General features: G+C 50.2%; 1 protein-coding gene across 1 annotated transcript in view; it reads right to left on the bottom strand.

Moving 5' to 3' along the window:
* Window positions 1-21,109, bottom strand: part of ELP3 (elongator acetyltransferase complex subunit 3) — a 797,912-nt gene that overhangs the window by 169,024 nt on the left and 607,779 nt on the right. The gene's annotated exons all lie outside the window — the stretch shown is intronic.

Here is a 21,109-nt window from a genome sequence, read left to right as displayed (position 1 = left end):
AGGCACACCAATTTATAAGTCAGCCTGTTTTGTTTATCATAAGTGTTTCTGCATTTTTGGGGAATAGGTAATTTCAACATGGTATCTTTCATCTACCTGTACCAATGATTTTAGCGAGTTGTGTATTCCCACTTCCCCGTTACTTTTGTTTTCTGTGCATGCTATTGGTTCCCTTACACAAGGGTGTTTTTTTTTCTAAAACGACTCGGGTGAGAGATCGCTCACCGGCATGTGTCACAGTTCTATGGCATTATGCTTTGTTTCAAATGCTTTTGCTTCGCATGATTGCTTATGTCTCAATATTGTTCATGGACTCTAGGTATTCATCCTGTAGGTACATACTGTCAGGGTACACGTCATATTTTGTCCATTGTTCACTGTTTGCATGCCATTTGTCTCCCAACATTGGGATCGCAATGGGTTTTAGTCCCATTTGCCAGCAATGGGTTTAAGTCCCATTTGCTCTCTGTACACATAATTCGCATGTGTTTAGTTCGCTTGTCTTTTTACTCTACATAGGGTGTTTTTTTTTGTGTGCACAACTCGATTCTCCCTCCTGGGAGCTATGCAAGGGTGTAACCCATTTGCTTAAAGTTCACAGTCTAGTTTACCCTACACAGGGTGTACATTATGGGCCTTAGTCCCATCTGTTTGTTGTACGTTTATACAATTTTCACAGGTGCACTATTCTGTTTCCCTCTCACAGAGGATCCATGCAAAGGTTACAGTCCTATTGCATAAGTGTGGGTTCCGACCCAAACACTGTCAACTCTACCCTTTTATAGGGATCACATGCGAAGGTTACAGTCCTTTTGCATTACCAGGGGTTCTTACCCAAACATTCCTTTCATTGATTGGAATATGTCATGAGTACCTACTCATACGTGCTACATTACTTCAGTGCACTGTGTGGCTTTTCCACACAAAGTTTGTTTTTACACTTATATGTGTATGGGAAGCGTTCCCAGTTTGGTGCACAAGTCATCTCTTTCCCAAGAGATCAGTCGTGGGTTCTCACCCATGCAGTTTAGTTCACATACTTAGCTTAGGTTTATACCTTATTTCAATGCTTTTCATATTTTCATTGCTAAGTATGTTCTGCTGATATTACATTTTATTGCTGTTTTTGCACAGGTATTTTTGCATTACAATTTTGTCATTGCTTTATTATAATGGTGTTTAGATGAGGAATTACACTTATATTTTTTCCTCATTTTTCTTGTTTCTTTCTTCTTTACTGTTTCCTTCTGAGTTCTTCTTCTCGTGTCTCTTGTGGATTCTGGACTTTCTTTTGTTTTTCTGTCGTGTTATCTTCCACTGCGTTTGTCGCTATCTGTTGCCTTGTGTTCTTTTCGTTTTCCATTTTCAGCCTCCATTTCATTCCTGTTCTGGCCAGTGGGTATGTTTTGGGGCAGTTTGTTGCGTTTTCTTTTATCCTTTTCTCTTACGTTGTTGTTTTTTTTCTTCTTCGCTGTTGTGTAGGAAGGGAGGATGGTTTCTATGTTTGATTCTTCTGTTTGATTCTTCTCTGTTTCTTAATTTCTCTCTGTTGCTTTTCTCTATGGTTGTTCTCACACTGTTTTTCTCATGATCGTTGTTCTCCTTGTTTTTGTATTATCACTTTGCTTTTACTTTCTCAGGTTTTTCTTTTCAGTTTCTAGTTTTTTTTGTTTTCCGTAGGAGAAAGGGGGATATGTTATATCCTGCTAATGTTAATACAATGCCATTCTACCTCAAGTGGAATGTTAAGGTGATGATGCTGTCAGAATGTTGGGGATCTGTCAGAGAAGTCACAGTTGACTGGGCTGAGCTGCCTGCTGGCTGCTCCTGGTGGGGTCTTGTACTGGTCTCTCTCTGGACCTGTTCTTATCTACTTGTGATCTTGTACCATCTTCTAATAAACCTCCTTAAATCATCACAACAGAGTGGACCTGATTACTACAATTTGGTTGAACTCCTCAATGTGTTTGTTGAGTTGGTGGAGAATGCATTTATCCAATGTTTTTGCAAGGAATGGGAGGTTGGAGATAGGTCTGAGGTTGTTGAGATCATTAGGGTCGGCCCCTAGTTTTTTGAGAATGCGTGTGATTTGTCCAAGTTGAAGGGAGTCTGGGACACAGCCTGAGGTGAGAGAGGCGTTGATGATTCTTTTCCAGAAAGGGGAAATGGTGTGGTTGAGTTCTTTTATGAATGTGGATGGGATGAGGTCCATAGTGTGGGAGGAAGGTTTTAGGTTAGAAATTATGCTGAAGACCTCATTTTCCGACATTAGCTCAAAGTTGGCCCAATGCGCATTGTTTTTTAGCTGGAGGCAGGCCTGGTTGTCCTTGTTAAGAACTCTTTCTGAATGGTCAAGGGTGGTTAAAGGGGGGCAGGTTAAGAGGGAAGGAGGGTTAGAGGTCTGGATGAAGGATTGATCAATTTTTGAGACTTTATTAGTGAAGAAGGTGGCAATTTCTCCACAACGCTCATTGGTGGCTTTGATTTCTTGAGAGGGAGTGCAGTTCGTTTGGCTTTTGACAATGTTGAAGAGTTCTCTCGGTCTGTTTTTCGCCAGATCAAGTTGGCTGCAGAAGAAAGACGCCTTTTCACTGAAAATGTGTTTTTTGTATGCTTGCCGAGCAGATCTAATTTGCGCTAGGTGTAAGGTCGAGGGGTTTAGTCTCCAAGACCTCTCCGTTTATTGACGCCTTTCCTCATTCAGATTTACGTTAAACCAGGTTTTAGATTTGGTTCGCCTCAATTGTTTGAGTTTGAGAGGAGCTACTTGGTCTAGAACCTCTGTCATTTTTGAGTTAAAGTGTGTAGTAAGGTCATCGGCCGTCAATGATGAGGGTTGGAGATGAAGATGTGTCTGTGTTAGAGATCAGTGTATGACCTGCTTGCTTGAAACCACAACAGGGCTGAGGAGGTCTCTAGTCCTTCTGAGGATGGTGTAAGAGGGAGAGTGCAAGGAGACCTTGGGGTAAGGAAGCATAGTGGGTGAATGTACCTGCTGTAAAGATATGTATTTACATATTTTATATAGTGCTGGCCACGCCACAATTAACGTCGGAGCGCTTTCCATACCAATAGACATACACAAGGTGTGTGGACAGGGACCAGATCACTGCAGGGCTGACCCAGGGTATCATTATAAAGAGGAAGATGAGGTCGAGAACAGACACAGTAACAACTTTAAATATCTAAAAAAGCAAGTTATTCCTGAGGGTTCAGAGGTCAAGATCGACGAGAAGGGATCGGGTGCAGCAAAGCTCCGAATGTGCTTCATGGCGCTACAGGACGACAACTCACTGAAGCGATGGAGGCTTTTTGGTAAGCTGGCCATCATCCTGGCAAAAGGTGGTAAGACCATTGCATACTACCAAGGAGGAGAGGCGCCGCCAAATGGGTGATGCATCCAGGTAATTTTGCTTTAGCATAGTCATTTAAAGGGAAAATGATGGACTCTGCTCTCCGCAGGAGAAGGCAAGAAAGAACCTACTCGTCACAGTCACTACAGATTGCTCTGATAGTGACCGCGTTGGAAGCAGCAATGCCCCTGTGCTCCCTGCCAGCTCCATGCTTCCAGCAGGAGCCGGCATTGCTCAGGCACGCAGGCAGTAGCAAAAATTCTGTTCCCTGCGTTCATCTGTTTCCTGCCCGCTATCAAACAGATAAAAGTCCGCTCCCAGCTGAATGGAGCAGTTTTCCTGCTCCTACCCACTGGGAGCGGACTTACAGTTTGCTTTCGCTTGGCAGGAGCTGCCCACCCTCGGTGCATAGGGTGGGCAGTGCACTGCTCCAGGCGTGCCCCTCCTCCTTTAGATAGCACAGGGCCAGCCCCATGAAGATGGAGGCCCTCTGGAATGAAAGTAGGCCAGAGGGGGGCAATCGACCCCCTCTCACTTTAATTTAACACATGCCCCAGGAAAGTAGTGATCTTTGGGGCCAAATATGGCCCAGAACGGGGGCTGTGTGTCACCCCCAACTTACTTGTTTTGTTCCCCAGGGAGGTGGCGATCTCCAGGGCAATTTTAGACATTGGAGAGGGGGTCTGCGCGGACTTCCTCCTTTTATGTAAACATGCCCCGTGGAGGTCGTAGTCCCCAGGCATTTAGAGGCCAAAGGAGGGGGCCGCGTGGCCCCTTCTATTATTTTGCAAAATAAACCCTGGGGAGGTAATTGTCCCCGGGGCTTAAACTGCTCTTGGGGGAGGGGACACATGCACCCCCTCCACTTTTTTATAATTCACGCTTGCCCCCAGGATTTGGATTCACCAGGGGCTGAAAGAGGAGCTAGCACCGGAGACCACACTTTTTTTGATGTTGCTGAGAACACGCAAATCAAACGCAAATTTCACTGCGAAAATGTTAAAAATAAATAATGCTTTTTGGCCCTCTCGGGGTACTTAGGGGTCGACCTGCACCAGACCCAGGGATAAGGGTATTCCTACCCTGCCCCCTTCTCTTTTTTTAAACATTTTTGCCCTAATATCGTTGCCAACACTTCCTGGTTGAAGTGTGGGCAGCCAATCAGATCTCTGCACGAGATCGGCAATATTTACAGAGGGTTTGCGCCTCTAGATATACAAATGTGTTTTTTCTTTAATATCTAAAAAACTACTGAATGGATTTACACCAAATAAGAAAAAGGTCACTTTTTGGTCCAAGAGCTAAATTTCTACCAAATGTGGTTTAATTTCATCTAGCGGTTCGGGCTGTAGTCATCTTCAAAATCCCTATGGGAAATTGTGTGGGGGAAACTTGCTTTGGGATCCTCCCTTTTTCTTGGCCCCTGCTTGACGGATCACTCCGAAACTTTCAGGACAGTAGCTGAAGTGAGTGGCAAACGAGTTTTGTAAATTTTGAAACGATTCGTCAAACGGTGCCAAAGTTATTGGCAAAAAAAACAAAAAAAGCTTTTCCTATGGAAACTAGGTCTTAACTACAACTACCTACTGGTGACTGCCAATAGGATGTATGTATTTATGTATGTATGTATATATATGTATATATATATAAATATATTTATATGTATATATATATCCAAATATATATATATATATATAAATAAATGTGTGTGTGTATATATATATATATATATATAGTTGTATGATGGAACAACTACCACTAGAACAACTACAGTCTGAACTGACTTTACCCCATTAATGTATCTATTTTTCAGTTTCGGAGGACTGGATATGTCATGAGGCATGTGAAAAACATCTAACATTTCAATTGTAAATTGTCTATGAGAGACTGAGAACCTTTACAAAAAAGTAATGAAGTGTTTACCATCAGGTGATATATCAAAGATATGCTGTCATGGCAGCCAGGGAGAGAGGTATCATGACCTCAACCTAATGAGTCCTTCGTTACTACCCAGGACTTTGTGTTCCTCCAATAAAATCCTGGGATTGTGCATTCAAAATCTGTGTAATGCCGAATGCCGAGTCGATCAGCACTGAGGAAGGCTTGATGCCGAAATGCATTTGCTGAATAAATCTACCTGAAACGTGTCCCGTGAGTGCTTTGCATCTTTCTTGGTGCCTGATATTTTAACGTGACTTACCCACACGTCTGAGATGAATGGCACCCGCCGTGAGTTCAGCAGCCAATGGGTGAGACTTGGAGCATATATATATATATATATATATATATAGGCAGTTTAAAGGGAGAACACGGACTAAAACGCTCGCTTCATCTGAAAATAAAAGTTGTTGTGCAACTCACCTGTTCTGGAGTGCGGACTTGTTTGCAGGGCAAAGTTTGGGTAATATATATATATATATATATATATATATATATATATATATATATATATATATTACCTACTGGCAGTCGCCAGTAGGTTGTTATAGTTAGGACCTATTTTCCATAGGAAATCCGCAACATTCTATTTGGTATAATGTTGGCGTTGATTGATGAATCTTCGCAAAAGTTTCCAAGCTTCTGGCAGTCGCCAGTAGGTTGTTATAGTTAGGACCTATTTTCCATAGGAAATCCGCAACATTCTATTTGGTATAACGTTGGCGTCGATTGATGAATCTTCGCGAAAGTTTCCAAACTTTTGGCCAGCTCCGATCCGCTCCTATCCTGAAAATTTCACGGTGATTCGTCAAGCGGGGGCCGAGAAAAAAGGGGGGTCCCAAAACGCGTTTTCCCCGTGCATTTTCCCATAGGACCTGTTGACGCAGCTACAGCCCGAAGTGCTGATCGGAATTACACCAAATTTGGCAAAGCGGTAGTCCTCAGTTCAGACTCGTGCCTTTTGCTTAAATGGTGTAAATCCGTTCAGTAGTTCCTGAGAAAATCTAAAGTAAAATCACATATATATCTGGGCGGAGCCTAACCAAACATCTCATCGTGAGATCTGATTGGCTGTCAGCACTTCATCCAAGAAGTGTTGGCAGCCATCTTGGGACCAATATACATGATAGCACCTCATTAAAAAGCACTGCAGTTAATAGAAGGTTTTAAGACTTTAGTTACATTATAAATCATTTGTTGATGGTACCATACTCATTTTAGGAATTGTGGTGTGTTCTAAGGTGATTTTACCATGTGAAAAAGCCTTCTGCTGTGATATCATGAATCATGATTGAGAGAAAACTATTTTCTCATGCTTTTCCCACAGAGGTTTGGAAGGTGATCTATAAGCTAAACTGAGAGCATATTTTCTGTAAATTCACATTATCTTTCTCAGTCATGTGAGAATGAAGTCTGACATTCTCAGTAAAACATGTACATCCAACAAGGGCAGAGACTGTCAGTTGATTCCTTTGTGTTCTACTGCAGCTTCCCAGAGTGTTCTAAAGAACAACTAGAGCGCTAACACTCTTACTTATGACAAAAGTATGGCACACCTGAAGCCATCTTGATTGGAATAAACTGGTAACACTTAAAACATTTAATTTAAAAAGGAACACAATAAGGGGGTTCATTTTGCCATAGAAATTATGATTAGTGCTGAAGAAAGAAAAATTAGGGCACATTTTGAGTGACTTCTCAAATCCTCTTCTATTTCATTAAAAAATTCTGATATGCAGACTGAAACATGCACTTTTAATACCAGCAGCAGACTTCCGTGGTGAGCAGTAGCTTTACTACAGTGATCTAATGAGCAACTAGAGTGCTAACATTCAGAATTTATGGCAAATGTGTGACATATCTGAATACCTTCTTGATGGAATCAATGTAAAAAACTGAAAGCATTTCCTACTGAGGAGACTGCAGTAAATGAGGGAATTAGGAAACTTCATAACAAATAAATCTCCCAAGATGGCCACCAGAGACAAAAGAGCCCAAATGCAGCACAAATATCACCCAGATGTAGCCCACATGTAGCCCAATGACAGAAGTGTGCAAAACACTTATTTTTTGTGTATTTGCAGTTTTATATAGTGCAGACTTGTCAGTTATTGGAGTGCTTTACATGAGCATTGGTTACATCACACAAGATCAAATTCATTTTGGTTGTAGACATGGGGAGATCAAGTGATTTGACCAGAATCACAGAATGTTGAGCTGAAGCAGAAACTCCAACCTGGTTCCCCAGTTGCAAAGTCTGCAGCTCTGGAAGTAACACCACATCCTCTCCCCTAGGTGCAACATTTAATCAAGTGGTCAACTGGATAAAAAAACATAAAGATAACAAATAATTTAAAAGTTCTTTGTCGCTATTTGAAATATATGTATTCATTTTAGTTTTTTAGAGCACTAACCATAATATTGATGCAAATAAGACCCTCTCATATATGTAATTTCTAAAGGAAATACTCTAGGTATTACAGTTTTGATTACATCAAGATGACGTCAGGCGTTCCACACTTTTGTAATAAATATAGAATGTTAGCAATCTAGTTGTTCATTGGGATACTGTTGAGAGGCAGAGGCCAGGGGCACGGACTCTGATAATTGAAGGCAGGTAGGAGAGTGCAGAGGCAACAATTTTACCACACTGGGCAGGCAGGAAGGGCAGTGGCAGCACAACAGACTATGGAGGGCAGTGGAAAGGGGGGCAGGGGCAACAAACCAACAATACAGGACTGGCAAGAGAGGCTGTGGCAATATAATAGACCATTGTGGGCAGAAGGAAGAGGCAGTGGTAGTACAACCATACATGCCACCAGACCCGTTTCAGCCAGGAAACGTCCAATGTTTTTAAGTTCAAATGGGCTTTATTTGATCTGTCTCCTGTCTACAATCTCCTCTTTTTCAATGTAACTCAAAGGGGAAAATCAATACCCCAGTTTTTTTTTCCAAAATCTCCCAAAAACTTACCAAGTTCAAAATGTTCGCAAGTATGGTACATTGGATCATGGTAGGCAGGAGGAGTTGGGGTAGGGACATGGACTCGGATAACAGAGGACAGGAGGGACATGGATAGGTGCACCAAACTGACCCTACAGGGCAGGCATCAGGGTTTGCAGCAGCACAATACACCACACAGCGCATGCGGGACGGGAGTGCAGCACAACAATCCATAGAAAGCAATAGGGAGGGGACATGACCATGCACATGGAAAACAGAGAACAGAGGGGAAAGAGGCAATGTTAGCTAGCTGACCATAATGGACAGACAGGAGAGAAAGCTGCAGCATAACAGACCATAAAGGGCAGGAGGGACGGATCAGGGGCATTACAATGGAACAGACAAGCCAGGAGGGAGGGAAAATGGGTCTGCACATGGAAACAGAGGGCTGGGGGCAAGGGGGCAGGGCAGGAGCAGCAAGATGACCATGGAGGTCAGGCAGGATGGGCACTAGAAACAAGACATACCATGGAGAGCAACAATGAGACTATGATGGCATACACAAAGACCATGGAGGGAAGGTGGGAGGGGGTCAGGGGCAGCTAGCTGACCACACAGGAGAGGTGGGAGGGGCCATGGCAGCACAGAAGACCATGCATGGCAAGCGGGGGGGTTAGTGGCAGCACAATGGCTATGATGGGCAAGAAGGAGGGTGCAGGGGCATGCACAAAGGACCATGGAGGATAGAAGGGAGGGTCGGGACCTGGGCACAGGCAAGAGAGTTCAGGGGAAGGGGCCTCACAACAGACAATGTGGGGCAGGCAGGGGGAGCAGTTGCAGCACAACAGACCAGGGAGGGCAGAAGGGTGTGGCAGTAAAATGGACCATGGAGGACAGGAGGAAGGGGATAGGGGCATGGCAAGTGGACAGGCAGGGTGGAGGTGGCAGGGACATGTTACAGTCATCTGACAATGCTAGGCAGGTGGGAGGGGAGTGGCAGCTCAACAGAACACTCAGAGTAGATAGGAGTGGCAGGTCCATGGAACATGGTGGGCAAAAAGGATGGAGCAGGGGCATGCACAAAGTCATTGGAGGGCAGGGGGAAGGAGAATAGGGGCAGCAAGCTAAGCACAGAGGCTAAGCAGGAGGTCAATGATGGGCCATATAATTGGGCAATGGAGGGCAGGAGGAGTGGACTGGTACATCATGCTAAATGGAGGGCAGTGGCAGCACATCAGACCATGCATGGCAGGAGGAAGGAGGCTAGTCCATGGATTCAGACAACAGAGGATAGGGAGGAGGTGGATGGGGCAGCAAGCTAACTGTTCAGAGAAGGTGGGTATTAGGAACTTTATTGTTTTTAAAAATGTGTCTGTGCGAACTACTTAAAATATGAACAAGTATGCAGCATAATCTCACTTTTATTCAGGAAGAAGAGGACGTTTGTGACTGTGACTCCGGGCTCACTTGGCAGAAACACCCCCTGACCCTCCACCCCCCATCGCAAAATGTAATGCCCGTGAAAAGGGTAGGTGGACGCAGTGTTATATAGAACATAGTCCTGAGAGTACGATTGAAAATGAAAACTAGATATAGTATATGGTATAAACTATGCACCAAAAAGTGTGATATAAGATGAACCGGGGCGTGAAATATAATATGCAATACATTGTGCGCAATGACAGATTCATTGGAGAGCGCGAGATAGCACAGGCACTAGCGTGTGCTATGCGATATGCGCCTTGGAGTGTAATATGCACAGGGCAGTGTTGTGTAACCTAACTAGTCTCTAAAGTTGTAATATAAAATATGTGCTGGGGAGTGTAACGTTGCATATGCACTGTGACAAAGATCTGGATCCCAGATTGTAATATGTATGGCATAGCGCTGTGCGTTATAACATAGGCATCGAGGAAGGCACGTTAGATGGGGCAATATAACCCGTGCGAAGGCAAGTGTGGCATGACATTCACGGGGTGGTGTTACAGTGCACATGGGCTAAAGAGTGTCATAGCCTATGCACTAGCTGGTGGAATACAACACAGAGGCGTGAGGCACTCGGCAGGCACTGGTGGGTGTAACACAGCATTGGGCTCAGCCCGGAGCACGCTGTGACTCTCAAGTGAGGTTCGTCTCTTTCCAGAGAGTAAAATAAAAAGTATTACACATCCGGCGGTGGATGTGTATTTTATTAACCGTGAGGGGGGTTTCTTGCATAGTGTGGTCGGATTTTTGTCGAATCCCCTTTGAATGGCTTGGTGTGCGTGTATATTAAATGTGCCCGTCAATAGCTACCCATGTTTGTATAAATAAACGACAAGGGTGTCTACTTGGAGAGTACCCACCGGCGGGGGCGCCGGGATTAGGCACGGTAGGGCGTCAGACACGTCAGAGCTTCACTAGAGGTGTAAATACATTCCATGTGGATTCATTCTATGCATAGTCGCCTTTTAATGAATATCACGCATATCGTCATGGTGATAGGTACATACGGTTTGTCCAGCATGTCCTAGGTGTTTCTACAAATATATATATTTTTTAAATAATAAAAAACAAAGGCCGGCCCCAGGGGATGGGGTCCCCGGGGCCATAAGTGGCCTGAGGAGGGGGGCAACGCAGCCCCCTCCTAAAGAATTAAAAAAAAAAAAAAGGCCATGACCTGGGGGTTGGGGTCCCCGGGGCCGATTAAGGCCTTGGGAGGGCCAAATTTATTTTTTTCAAAAAAAAAAATGAGGGTGCAGGCCCTGGGGTATGGGGTCCCCAGGGCCAGTAAATTAGAAAAAGTAGGGGGGCCACACAACCCTCCTTCTTAAAAAAAGACCGCTTTAAGTTAAATCCTGAGGGCCCCTGGGGGCTAACTAGCCCACCAGGTGCTTCCAGTAAGCGCCACTGAGCTGCATTGCAGAGAGGTGGTCCAGGCCGTGCCACTTTTTACACCTCGCTGCAACGCAGCTCTGTGGCGCTTACGGGAGGTACCTAGTGGGCTAGTTGGACCCTAGGGACCCTCAGGATTCAAATGAACTTAATCTCCCAACTAAAAACGGCCACAGGGCGTGTTTACACAGTGGTGAAGGGAGGGGACGGGGCCTGAGTTAACGTGTGCAAACAAGCCCTGTGGCGCGTTTTAAGTTAGGGAAATAATTCCCCTTCAATCATGAGGGACCCTGGGGGCCAACTAGCCCACCAGGTGCTTCCAGTAAGCGCCGCAGAGAGGTGGTCTAGGCCGTGCCCCTTTTTACATCTCTCTGCAACGCAGCTCTGTGGCGCTTACTGGAGGTACCTAGTGGTCTAGTTGGACCCTAGGGACCCTCAGGATTCAAGGGGACTTAATCTCCCAACTTAAAACGGCCACAGGGCGTGTTTACACAGTGGGGAAGTGAGGGGACGGGGCCTGAGGTGACGTGTGCAAACACGCCCTGTGGCGCGTTTTAAGAGGCAGTTTTAATCCCCTGCCCTATTATATACTAGGGGCTTACAGAGGAGGTCATGCCGATCACAGGGGGACCCCAACGCATAGTTTTCTCTAGTGTATGTAGGTGTTTTCACTGTATTCTGAGTGTCTTTTAACATAGCACTGGCTCTAGGACTGGTTAGTCAGACTCAGTTACCACCAGTATCCGTCTGAAAAAGTTGAGGGTACAGGATGATTTTGCAACAAGGCTTCTTTCCGCTCTTCTGTTTGTTCTTTCTGCATGTTATCCTTCTTCATGCACTTTTCTTCGTCTTTGAGGACTTCTGTTGCTTCTTTCTGCATTTCTTGTTTTTCTTTCTGTGCGTTTTTTCTTCTTTCTTCACATGTCCTATATCTCTGTATGTATAGTTCGGAATTAGCATTTTAAAAAACCTTTGAAATTCACTGAAAAAACCATAGGTTTCAGGGGCGTTATAGTTAGGAATTAGCATTTAAAAAAACCTTAGAAATTCACTGAAAAAACCATAGGTTTCAGGGGCGTTATCAGTGATGTCATTTGAGATGTCATCAGTGATGTATGTGACGTCATCAGTAGTGCATTGCGGGCACGCGAGTTATAGTTAGCTGAACTAACTATAACGGGGGAATTTCAATGGTTTTGTACGAGTGAAAAGTCCAGCTAACTATAACGCCCCTGAAACCTATGTTTTTTTCAGTGAGTATATATATATATATATATATATATATATATATATATATATATATATATATATATATGATCAAGGCCTCGTTGGAGGCTGAAACGCGTAATGGCGGAGGTGCGCGAGTTTTCCAAATAAACCAACTTGCACTGATTCTGGGTCTGCCTTTTCGTCCTTGTGATTATTTGGTGGCGGAATCCTTTGGATATATATAGATATATATATATATATATACACACACACACACACACACACACACACACTGAAAAAACCAAAGATTACAGGGACGTTATAGTTAGACTGACATTTCACTTGCACAAATCTAGAGAAATGCAGTAGTTCTAGTTAGCTGAGAGAACTATAACTTATACCCCGCAATGCACTGCTTATTTATTTATAAATCTGTTTATTGAGTTTGCAGGCAAAAGCACACATTACATCATAATAAATCAGTGAGCATCGTGATATATAACTATGAGCTGAGTTTCTGTGCATAGCATATACATTCTAGCCACAGTACATTATCAGGAAAGGGAGTGACAGAGCCCTCTTTTACAGCCAGCAAGGCTCTGAAGCAAGTTATCACCACGCGTGATGCCAGGGCCGCAGATCTAGTGGAGAGCATCTGCTCACCCTTTCCTGGATCAGGTATGTGCTAATCCCGGTGCATCCCCAAACAGGTATACAAACAGTGCTAAACTCCCCGTTCAGTAACTGGGTGGCCGTTTTCTCAACAGCCTAGCAACTAAAACAACTACCAACAGCAGCTCGCAAGTTCTAGTCTAGACGGCCCCTCCCTTCTGATCCCCCGCCCCGCCAGGTTCCGGCTTCTCAGTCCCCCCCACTAGGACCGGCTCAAGCACTAAGATTCAATCCTAGGCATGCACTGTCTTCACTTTAATGCCTGTCAGACACACCAGCGCGGCAGCTCAACCAGACGAACAGCGCCTCGTCGTCCAACGCAGCCTCTACAGCGCATTCCCACTACCTCCCGGGGCCACCTCCTCAGAGTGCAGTAGAGTCCGCAGCATCTCCCCCCATTGGGGTGCGACGGGCGTCATTCTAAGACCCAGTGTCTCTTCCCGCGGAAGCGCCACCTCCTCCGCCTACACCAGCAAAGAGCTACGCCATGCTCGCACATGTGGCGCAGCGTCTGCCTTCCAGCGTTTGGTGATAAGTCGCTTTGCCACTATAATCCCCAAATCAAGAAAACGAGAGGCTACCTTAGCCGGGGGTGGCCGGTGAAAGAGATGTAATAAATAAGTGGGCCACTCGGGTGGAATTTCCCGGCTTGTACACCGACGGAGCTCCTCATGTACCGCCTGCCAGTACAACTGTAACGCAGGGCAGCCCCACAGCATGTGGAGCAGGTCGGCGTCAACCACTGCGCAGCGGGGGCAGCATGCATCCACGCGATGAAAATACTTGTTAATGGCAGCCGGCGTGAGGTAGGCCCTGTGCAGGACAAAAAACTGTATTTGACGAAATCTCATGTTTCGAGGTATCCTCCTCGGCCCCTGCAGCACCCTCTCCCACTCTCTATCTACCATAGGTCGGCCAAGATCCCCCTCCCATCTCTCGCGTAGTGTCCCTAGGCTCGTTGCCGCGTGCATCCGCAAAGCCGCAGCAAACCATTTGATTAGATGCCCCCCTCGACCCAAGACATGGAGGTATTGCAGCACTAAATGCTGCTCCGGCTCTTCCCGCAAGTCTCCCCAGTGACCCGCCAGTGTCTCTATCAGGGCCCGGTGCCGGAGAAACTGGCCCTGCGCCAGCCCCGTCTCTTCCAAAAGAGTCGCGAATGACCGAAGGCCCCCTCATGGTATAGATCCTCCAATGTGTGGATATCAACCGCGTGCCAATCCCTGAGGTCTGCAGCTCCAAGCGTGCCTCGCCCGCAAGGGGAACCCTCCAGAGGAATAGCTGGGGCATATGGGATTCTGGTCCGTGTCAGCCGGAGACATCGGCGGTAGCATTTATACGCCACCACTAGCAACAGTGGTTCGGGCTTGAGCGCGCTCGTAGTCGGGTGAAAGATTCTGAGGAGCTCCGTTACTGTCAGCGGCGGGTTCACCGCCGTCGCCGTGTCCTCTCGGCATCTATCAGCTAGCCAGTGGGCCACCCATTGTAGCTGCGCTGCCAGATAGTAGTGTTCAAGACACGGCATCCCTAGTCCACCCTGGCCCACGGGAAGACACAGTTTTGGCAGCGCCACCCTGTGGCGCGCCGTTCCCCAGACGAAATCGCGGAGGGAGCGCGTGAAGGGCGTGAAGAAGGACACCGGTATATACACCGGGAGGTTGGCAAAATAGTACAGCAGACGTGGCAGCACCACCATTTTAACAAGCGCTATGCGGCCGGTCACCGAAAGGGCAAGCGTACTCCAGAACGCCATCTGGGCTCGGACCGCTGTCACGGCGCGTCCCAGGTTACCTTCCACCAGATCCGCCGGGCGGCGATATATTTGGACACCCAGATAGCGAAAGGTGTCCGGCTGCCATTGGACCCGCACTCCGCCAAGGTGGTAGCCAGGGTCCTGGACGTCGTCTCGGAAGGCGAACAGACAGGATTTAGCGGCGTTGACTCGGAGGCCTGAGAGCTGCTCAAAGGTGTGTAGGATGCAGCCCAGCCTCGCCGGGATAGCTGACACATCCCTGACATAGACCAGTAGGTCATCTGCGTAAAGGGACACCTGGTGGGTAGCGTCTCCCAGCGGAATGCCATCCGCCAGCTCCCTACGGAGTGTCGCCGCTAACGGCTCCATTGCAAGCGCAAACAGGAGGGGCGACAACGGACACCCCTGCCTGGTACCTCGGCCGATCTGAATGGGGTCTGAGACATATGGACCCGTACGCACGCGCACCGTAGGTCCCTTGTACAGAAGAGCCGTTAGCTGTAGGAAGCCCAGCCCCAGTCCGAAGTGCGACAGCTTCGACACCAGGTATCCCCATTCCAGACAATCAAAGGCTTTCTCTAGGTCCAGGACCAGGCAACCCGCTCTGGGCCATTGTCGAGTGCTCTCCTCCATCACTCGAAAGAACCGCCGCAAATTGAGCGAAGTGGCGCGTTTGGGCACAAAGCCATTTTGATCGCTGTGCACCAGCGTGGGCACCACCGGCGCCAGTCTCTCCGCCAGTATCTTCGCCAAGATTTTATAGTCTGTGTTGAGCAGGGCGAGCGGACGATAGGACCCCAGTTGACTGGCGTCCCGCCCTGGTTTCAGCAGGGAAATCAGATAGGCTTCTTTCAGCGATGCCAGCAGCGTACCCTCCTCCAGTGCCGTCAGGTAGAGGCTGTGAAGCTTCGGGATCAGGGACTCACGGTAAGTTTTGTAGTACTCTGCCGGAAGCCCGTCCGGCCCCGGCGCCTTCCCCGAAGCCAGAGCGGAAATAGCCTCCCCTATCTCGTCTACCGTGTGGGGGCACTCCAAGTCCGCCTGGTGCTCCTCCGAAACCCTGGGCAATTCCCCTGCTTCCAAAAACTCATCCAGGTCGCTCGCACTCCTCCGCCCCGTTGACCGGTACAGGGTAGCATAATGCGCCGTGAACGCCTGGTGGATTTCCCACTGTGTGTGGACCAGCGCTCCATCTGAGCCCGTGATTGCACTGACTGGTATTCGAGCCGTCTCCTGCCTAATGAGCCAGGCCAAGAGTCGTCCCGCCCTGTCCGACGTAGCATGCACCCGGGCTGAGTGAGCCGCGTAATTAAGGCAACGAAGCCGCTCCAAGAAGTCTGCATGGCATGCCCGGAGGTCCAGCAAGCGACCCGAGTCTGCGCCCCTCCCCTCACCATGCAATTCGCTCGAGAGGAGGCGAGACTCCAAGGCGGCGAGAGCACGTGCCAACTGTTTTCGGATATTCCAGGTCGCGCCCAGACAGTGCCCCCTAATGCAAACTTTATGGGCATCCCATTCTATCAGCTCACTGTCTGTGGAGCTCTCATTAAGATCGAAATGCTGCACAACCCCCGTGCCCAAGGAGGCCCGAAATTCCGGGTCCTCCAGTGCCGCCGTCTGGAGGCGCCATGTCGGCACCGGGGGCCGATCGGGCTGCCACTTAAGCCCCAGGATGAGGGGGTTGTGGTCTGAATGTGTCCGACCCATGTATTCCGCACGAGTCACCCACGGCAGCACTGAAGGGGTGCCTACCACTCTGTCCAACCGGACATGGAGGCCGTGCACCGCTGAATAGTATGAATAGACGCGCTCGTCCGGGTGGACAGTCCGCCACAAATCAGTGAGAGTCCAATGCGACAGCCACGCGGTAAGGGCTCTGGCGTTCAACCCCACCTGCGTGCCCCGCAGGGGCGGGAACGACCGGTCCATGTGGATATCTAGCACGGAGTTAAAGTCTCCTCCCAGGAGCCAGGGGAGGCCAGCAAACGGTGCCAGTACCGACGACAGGGCAGCGAGGAAGGCCGGCTGCTCTACATTCGGCGCATAGAGGGACCCCAGCAGCACCTGCTGACCATCTATTCTTCCGTGCACTAAAGTGTACCTCCCCCCGGGATCCACCAGCGCCTGCAAACAAACAAACGGGGCGCCCGCCCTCACCCATATTAGAGTGCCTCTAGCATGTGCCGAGCATGTAGTGCCATATACCTGCCCCCTCCAGCGCGCACGCAGCCTGCCCAACTCCACAGCCGTCATGTGCGTCTCCTGCAGGAGTGCTATTGCCACTGCGTGTCGCTGCATGTATGCATAGACTGAGTACCTCCGCGCCGGTGTGTGCATGCCCCTAACATTCCATGTGAGTATATTGGTTGCAGCCATGTGGATGTCCTAAGGGTACGTCTGTGGCGTGGGACTAGGGGCGTCCCTCCAGGGCGGGGGGCAGCGGGCCTTCGCCTGACCATGTAGAGAGCTGCAACATAAACTTTTCAACACAACAACGCACAAACATAGTTCCATGTGCAAGAACAAACCAAACAGGCTATCGAAACCGCCAGGGCGATACCCTCTACGGGTAATCGTCCAAACCATGAACCAATGCTCACCAAGTGTAACTAAGCCCAATTGCGGCTAGGGGGCAGGCGAGTGAGAATCCTTACGCGCGGGTGCACCTCCACAACGGTGCCTGTGTAGAAGTCAAGCTATGGGACCCCCAACCTTAAAGCGCACCACCTAACCGGGGGAGGCTGAGTCCCACCCTCCCCGTCCCCCCCCCTCCCCCTCCCCCCAACAACCAGCTAGGACGGGTGGGCCCTACCGCAGACGGCCACCCCACTGCGGAGAGGCAGGAGCCCGGGACCCACCCCAGCTCAACTGTCCCGTCAGTCCCCAGAGTTCCAGCAACATGTCCCTCTCACCTGCCTCTCACCCCTCTGATCACTGTTCGGGTGGGAGCCGCAAGGTGTCCATCTGCGAGGTGCAAGACCCATCTTCAGGGAGTACCCCTGGCAGTGACCCCCGGTGTTCCTCGTGGTCTCATATTACATCACAAGATCGGCTGTCTGCGGGGTGACCAGCGGCAACAGCTGATCGTCTGAGACCATAGTAGACGGGGATGACGAGCCGCTAGTCAACACATCCCCCGGTCCGGGGCAGTCTCTCCACCCCCGCCGTCCGGCGACCCGAGGGTGGCCACCGCTGCCAGCGCCTCCTGGCGTTCCAGCCTGCTCCTCTCCGGGCTAGGAGCCACTCCCAGGCTTCGCCCTTCCGCGCGCCGCTGCCTCCTCCCTCTGCGCTGGCGGAATCTTCTACCACGTGGTGCGGCGGCCTCCGGGCTCCGCGGTCGTCGGCCGTCACAGCGCCCCGTGTCCTCCAGCCAGTCCCAGACCTCGGATGGCGTGTCAAAGAAGCGGGCTCCATCCGCGGTGATCACCCGCAAGCGGGAGGGGAACAGGAGGGCATATGAGATTTCCAGCTCACGCAGGCGGCGCTTCACCGCCAGATAGTTGCTGCGGCACTTCTGCACCAGCGCGGTGTAATCCGGGAAAAAATGTACCTGTCCGCCCCCAACAGTGACGCCGCCTATCTTCCTGGTCTCGCGGAGCACCACATCCCGGTCCCGGTAGTAAAGGAGCTTGAACAGGAAGGGCCGCGGTCGGGACCCCGGGTTGGGCCTCTGCGCGGGGACCCTGTGTGCGCGCTCCACCACAAAGTGCAGAGAGAGTTTCTCAGATCCGACCAGGCTGCGCAACCACTCCTCCACATAGTGCTCCGGTTGCCTCCCCTCCTCGCCTTCCGGCAGGCCAACCACTCGCACATTGTTGCGCCGAGAGCGCCCTTCTGCATCATCCACGCGGTCCTCCAAGGTATGAACCCGGTCAATGAGGTCCTGAAGGGTAGCTGTGTGAGTGGAGACCACCGGTCGCACCTCTTGGAGAGTTTGCTCTTGCTGCGTCACCTTGTCCGCCAGTTTGTGGTGGTCCGCGTGGAGTAGCGTGAAGTCAACCGCGACTTTATCAATGCGGGCTTCCAACGACGACCGTGTCTGTTCAAGAGAGGAGCCGATCCGCTCCACCGCGGCCAGCACCGAATCCAATTTAGCGGCCAACATCTCAGTGCACGGGGCTGCGTCAGCCGCTCCAGGCGCCGCGACGGGGCCCGGCCTGGCCACCGACGTCCGGCCGTCTCTCTGGGCAGTGCGCAGCCGGCCCATGACCAATTGTTGTGCAGTGGGCATCCGCCCTCAGCCCGGTCGACCGGTAGGCAGGACCAGTCCAGTCTCAGCAAGCCTCTCCGCCTCTGAAGCAGCCGCGCAGCAGGGCCCCACCACTCACACGCGGCCACTGAGCCGAAGAAGGATGGAGGAGAAGGGGCCAGCGACGCACCGCTCAGCTTTCCATGGGCGCGGGATCACCGCGGCCTCCAGAGACCGCCCGCCAGGCTCCTGCACGGTCTTCTTCCGGCCCCCTCTCTGCGCCTGGTTTTTCTCGCCCAGTGCCTTGGCTCAGTCGGCACCACTCCGCTCCACAGGGCAGTCCCCAGGCACGGCTCAGCGAGTTCCGCCACAGTCGCGGCTCCACTGCGTGGGGGGCCCGCAAAGTGACCACTGGCCGCCGGTCACACGTCACCTTCAAGCGCCCCGGTCCCTCCTCTACAGGTCTCTCAGGGGGGTCGAGTCTCCTGGGCTGTTAGCCCCACCGGGGCCGTGCCGCACCCCACGCCCGTCGCCTCCTCCAAGGGCCAGTAACGCACGTGCTGCGCCAAGGGGCGAGTGTCTTCACCTGTCTCCTCCAGGCAAACGGGCATCGGTGGGCGCCGGACCACAGAACCCCAACAGGTCAAGCTCCAGGCGCGTCGCGTCCCAGCAATGTGCAGCCCGAGAGCCTCCCGCCCGGGGGCCGGCTGCCTCCAGTGTCTGTGCCCCGGGCCTCCAGGCTCCCCGCCGACCAGTAAGCCACCAATGCCCCCCGCAGGTACTCACGGGGCAGGCCGCCGGTGAATAAACGATCTCCCTCTGAGGTCCGACCTCCGATGCGACTCCCGGCCACCAACTCCCAAGCTCCAGCAGCTGCGGCCCAGAGATCCCGCAGCAAGCCGCGGCGCCCAGCAGTGCGCGTAGCCGGTCACGGAGCTCCAGCACCTCCCTCAGCCGCCGGCCACACCTTCCAGGCGGTCCCGGGCCGCCGCCCGATGTCCGCGCGCTCCGCTCGGCACCTCTATGCCGCGGTGGGTGAATGGGCTACCTCCGCCCTGACTCCGGACAGCTGAAGGGGGTCCCGTACAGGATATTCGCCAGGATTAGGGCACCGATGCGCCGGAGCTCTACAGATTTGCAGCCATCTTGGTCGCGCGCCAAGCCACGCCCCCCGCAATGCACTGCTTATGATCGCACATATTACATCACTCGTGACTTCACTGAGGACATCTCAAATGACATCACTGATATCACTGATGAAATCATCCAGTGATTGTGAGTGTTTTCTAAAACGTACTGGGTGTTAAACATATATACTAAGGTAAGGGGCTGTGGGAGCTTTTATATGGGTGGGTGATTGAGTGGGTGTGTAAGTGGTGTATACAGCAGTGAGTGGGTTTGTGAGAGACTGGGTGTGTCAGTGTGTGTATGAGTGAGTGGCTGTGTGAGTATCTCTATGGGTGAGTAAGTTGGTGTTCAAGTGGGTGCAATTGTGAATGAGAGGATGAATGAGTGGCGGTATGGGTGAGGGCGCAGGTGTGTCAGTGGCTGCAAATGGTGAATGAGAGTGCAGGAGTGGCTGAATGAGTGACTGAGCAGGTACACTAATGTCTGTATGGGTGAGTGACAGGGTACATAAGTGACTGTACGGGTGCATGAATGGGGTGTATGAGTGAGTGAGTGTGTAAGTGTAGTTGTATGGGTGAATGAATGCGTGTGTAAGTGGCTGTATCAGGAGTGAGTGTGAGAGGTTGTATGGGAGAGTATGTACTTGTCTCAGTGACTACACAGATGAATGAGTAGATGGGTTTGTATATCTATGAATGAGTGCATGTGTGAATAACTGTATGGGTGAGTGACTGGATGTGTGAGTGACTGTATGGGTGAATGAGTAGGTATGTGAGTATTTGTATAGGTGACGGAGTATGAGAATGGCTCTATGGTGGATGTATGAGTGGGTTTGTAAGTGTCTGTATATCTGTATGACTGGATGAGTGAGCCGCTGCATTGGTCAGTGAGTAGGTGCATTAGTGACTGTATATGTGAGTTAGTGGCTGCGTTAGTGGCTGTGTGGGTGAGTTGATGTGTGAGTGGCTATATGAATCAGTGAGCAGGTATGTAAGTGCAGATGAAGTCATCAGTGATGTAATCTGAGATGTAATCAGTGATGTCATGAGT

Source organism: Triturus cristatus, chromosome 6, assembly GCF_964204655.1.
Source record: "Triturus cristatus chromosome 6, aTriCri1.1, whole genome shotgun sequence".
NCBI classification, from domain to species: Eukaryota; Metazoa; Chordata; class Amphibia; order Caudata; family Salamandridae; genus Triturus; species Triturus cristatus.
The sequence above is the reverse complement of the archived record's forward strand: the minus strand, read 5'-3'. Positions and strand labels throughout refer to the sequence as shown.